Source organism: Charadrius vociferus, unplaced genomic scaffold (assembly GCF_000708025.1).
Source record: "Charadrius vociferus isolate BGI_N301 unplaced genomic scaffold, ASM70802v2 scaffold9, whole genome shotgun sequence".
Lineage (NCBI taxonomy): Eukaryota > Metazoa > Chordata > Aves > Charadriiformes > Charadriidae > Charadrius > Charadrius vociferus.
In genome coordinates, this window is record NW_009661373.1 from 334,039 (window position 1) to 338,949 (window position 4,911).

Sequence of the window (4,911 nt, forward strand, 5' to 3'; positions counted from 1 at the left end):
CTTCTAGCAGAATTATTCATAATTCTCAAAACCATAAAAAAAAAAAAAATTGTAATCTACCATACGTGATAAACTGCATACGGCTTTCTTATCTTTTTCTTGTATGGACTTTGATTTTAATACCACATATGGATTTGTTAAAAAAACCCCACTCAATTTTACCTGAAAGTAGATTTTCTCTCTTCTCCAGTAGACTGACATTGTGTCAAAGATGAGATAATATTTTACCTAAGCTGACAAATGCTTCATTTGGTTTCTGTTTCCTTATGAAAAATAAAGATATAAAGACTTTACATTAAGATCAAAGTACTTTCTCATCTTCACTACTCACTGTAGTACTTAATAATCCCAAACAGTTTGACAGTTTTTATACACAGATAGTGTTTTAGTATTTTAAAAATCCTACATATTTTAATGATATTAAAATGTTATTAATTTATATCTTCTTAGAGAAACAGTACCCCAGAGAACAATTTGGACAAACATATTCTCAATTGCAAAGATTTTCTGAAATTCTGGTTTAATTAAAAAATCAAATAGAATAATATGTATTAAAAAAATACTATTAAGAAACTTTCTACAAATCTTTTTAATAAAAACAATTAGTTTTGATACCTCTGTATTTTATATTCATTTGAGGACAATAAACTTTACTCTTTTTTGTCTACTTATGTAAAATTAAATGTTTGCATAGCAGACTAATGTTGTTTGTCTTACTGGGCGCAGAAATCCTAGTACAGGTTTGTGTCATGAGTTCATATTGACTGCATGTTAGAGAAGAGACCAAGGTATACATCACCTAGTCTTCCCTTCCAGAGGCACGAAACCTGGATTCTGAGGCTAGCTAAAACATCCGATATAGGCCAAGTTTGCTAACACATTTTGGGGGACAGGATGCTAGGACATGCATAGGGTTTCATTCTCAGAGGTTAATGCAAACATACCCTCAAGAAGAACGTGAACCTCTAAGGAAAGTTTGGGTCATGTCTTCATTTAAAATCACAAGATCTGCCACACCACAATCAGATAACATGTGTCAAGGTGTATTGAAGAGCAGAACAGTAGCTGTTTTGTTATTGTGTTTGGAAAAAAAAAGTCATTGAAAATGTGGGTATTTGGGACACCCGAGCATGTTACCTTATCTTCTGCTGCCATGACAGAAAGGCAGAGATGTAAAAAAGTCCTGTGCTACCTGCCAGCCACATGTGGATACCCTGGGACATCTCAAATAATACCAGACACCTATATTTAAGCAATTAAATTTGGTCCCAGGGATTTTGACATCATATCTGTTTCTTTTAGATGCAGATTAGCAAGTTAAGAAAACCCCATTCCTTTCCTGAGGTTAAAAGGATAGGCTGGCATTAACCCCAAGAAGATGGATATAAAATCTGGTGCTTTGAGCATTCACCTGTGATATAAGGACATTGCCTTCCAGTGCTGAACTAGTGTGTGCATTTTATGTAACATTAAACAAGAAAAGCAACCGAAAGAATACTTTTAACATAGTGTTAAGAAAAAGCCTGATTTTAATTAGATATATTCCAGATGAATGTAAAAGACTTAAATGACTGTCTGCTAGCTATAAAAGCAGAAAGGTAGAGGAGTTGGAAAAGAGAGTAGGTTGGAAGAGGAAAGACAGGGAGGAGGGAAGATAAAAAAATGATGGGCTGCTCATCCATGTTTTTAACTCCAGCCTCTGGGATTTTACTTAAAAGGATTTATGAAACTGTCATTATTAAAAACCTATCAGCTGTCACAATAGCTGGGTCAGACCAAAGATACACCTGTATTTGTTCTCCATTTCCCGATAGCCACAACTAGATACTTAAAAAGCACTCCAGGAGATCAAAAAAGTTTTCAATACCTCTTCCCCTAACTTTTCCACTGTCAAATCATTCAATGAACTGAATGCTATAGCTATTATATATTTATATATTATTATAGAAATATCTATGTCCTGGTTTCATCTGGGATAAAGTTAATTTTCTTTCTAGTAGCTACTGTGTTTTGGATTTAGTCTAAGAATAATGTTGATAACACATATTGTTTTAGGCATTGTTAAGTGATGTTTACAATAGTCAAGGACTTTTTCAACTTCCCACAGAAGGTGAGAGGGAGCATAGACAGGGCAAGCTGGCCAAAGGAATATTCTGTACCATAGACATCATGCTCAATATATAAATGGGGGTTGGCTGGAGGGCAGGAATCTGTGATCATTGTTTGGAACAAGCTGGGCAACCAATAAGTGGGTAGTGAGAGCCACTTGTGTTGTATCACTTTATTTTTTATTATTATTATTATTATTTCCTCTTCTGTTACTGTTTTATTACACTGTCTTTATCTCAATCCACAAGGTTCTTGAGGGGTTTCTTTCCCTCTCCTTTTTTTCCTCTTCTTCCTACCCTACCAGGGGGTTGGAGTCCATGGTTGTAGTTGCTGGGGTTAAATCACAACAATACATTACTACATATTTTAATTACAGGAATTGGAAAATATAGTTTCCAATATGAACATTCTAGTTTCTGATGATTTTTATTATTCTCTCTATATAAAATATAGAATCTTATTCTATACATATAGAATGTATATTATTCTCTATATCATATATAGAATATATGTAATAAAATATTGTGATTTATAGCAATTAGAAAAATAGTTGCCAACAGGAACACTTTCTATGTATTTGATGTTTACATCTAAAATTATTTTGATTTGATAAAATCACAAACTATCATGCAATGATCTCAAAACAATTGTACTTCAACCACTTCATATGGGTTTGATGGATGGACCTCATGTGGGAGACAGGAGTTTTATGGGTGGGCTACTTGATGGATAAAGAATTGGCAGGATGACTGCATCCAAAAAGTTACAGTCAACAGTTTGATGTCTGAGTGGAAACTGGTAATGACTGGTGTCCCTCAAAGGTGTGTATTGGGACTAGTACTGTTCAATATCTTCATCAATGACATAGTGGGATTGAGTGTACCTTCAACAAGTTGCTGGATGATACCAAGCTGCATGCTGCAGTTGATACACTTAAGGGAAGGGATGCCACCAAAGGGACCTGGACAGGCTTGAGGAGTGGGCCCATGCGAACCTCATAAAGTTCAACAAGGCCAGGGGCAAGGTCCTGCACCTGGGTCGGGGCAATCCTCAATATCTATACAGGCTGGGGGATGAATGGATTGAGAGCAGCCCTGCAGAGAAGGACTTGGGAATGCTGGGGAATGAAAAATGAGATAGGAGCCAGCAATGTGTGCTTGAAACCCAGAAAGCTGGTCATATCCTGGGCTGCATAAAAAGCAGCATGGCCAGCAGGCTGAGGGAGGTGATTCCACCCCTCTGCTCCACCCTGATGAGATCTCAGCAGGAGTACTGCATCCAGCTCTGGAGCCCTCAGCACAGGAGAGACATGGGCATGTTTGAGTGAGTCCAGAGGAGGGCCACAAAAATGATCACAGGGATAGAACACCTTTCTATAAAAACAGGCTGAGAGAATTGGGATTGTTCAGCCTGGAGAGGAGAAGGCTCCAGAGAGATCTCATTGTGGCCTTCCAATACTTGAAGTGGGCTTATAATAAACATGGAAAGAGATTTTTTTCTGTGATCTGTACTGACAGGACAAGGGCCAATGGTTTTAAACTTAAAGAGGTTAGATTTAGACCAGGTATAAGGGAGAAACTCTTTACTGCAAAGGTGATGAGACACCAGAACAGGTTGCCCAAAAAAAGCTGTGTATGTCCTGTCTCTGGAAGTGTTCAAGGCCAGGCTGGATAGGGCTTTGAGCAACCTGATCTAGTAAAAGATGACCCTTCTTATTGCAGAGGAATTGGACTAGATGGTCTTTAAATGTCCCTTTAAACCCAAACAATTCTGTGATACTATGATTCAATGACTGTATGATATTTAAATCTGTAATTTACACAGCCCTATCCGTGAGATGCTTTTAATAGTTATGCCCATGGCAAACACGCCAATATTTACATGACATTGTACATTCTGATGGCTTCACTAACGTAAGTAGTTATTACCTAGAGGATGTATGTCTGATAACATCTTGTCAGTTTATGTTAAATCTTGAAAAAGAAATTCATAGCACATGAGACGAAAGATGATGAAGGGAGTGGTTACTGCACAGTAAAGGTGAAGTAGGTTCTTCTGTATGAGTGGACTGATTTTGGCTGGATGGAGTTCATTTTCTTCATAGTAGCTTGTATGGTGCTATGTTTTGAGTTTGTGACCAAAGCAGTGTTGATAATACAGGGATGTTTAGTTATTGCTGAGTACTGCTTACACAAAGTCAAGGACTTTTCTGCTTCTCACACTTTCCCAGCAGAAAGTAGGCTGGGGGTACACAAGACATTGTGAGGGGACACAGCTCGGATAGCTAACCTCAAATGACCCAAAGGACATCCCATAGCGTATGAAGTCATGGTCAGTGACAAAACCTGGGGGAAGAAAAGGAAGGGAAGATGTCATGGTTTTACCAGCACCACACAGCCGCTCACTCACCCCCTCTTCCCCCCACAAGGGAGAACAGGGAGAGAAGGAGGGGAAAGCAGAAAAAAACCTCATGGGTTGAGATAAAGACAGTTTAATAAAACAAAATCAGAAAAGGAAAAGGAACACTAATAATAACAATAATAACAACAATAATAACACCAGATGCTCTCACTACCCAGTGAATTGCCACCATCCCAAGCAGTGATCATGATTTCCACCCCCAGGCTAATACTTATTTATATACTGACCATGACACCTATGGTATGGAATATTTCATTGGCCATTCAATCGTTCTGTCTATTCTTCCATGGGAAGCTGAAAAAAAAGTCCTTGAATAATGTAAACATCACTTAGCACTAACTAAAAACACAGGTATTATTGACATTCCTTTCACAGCAATCC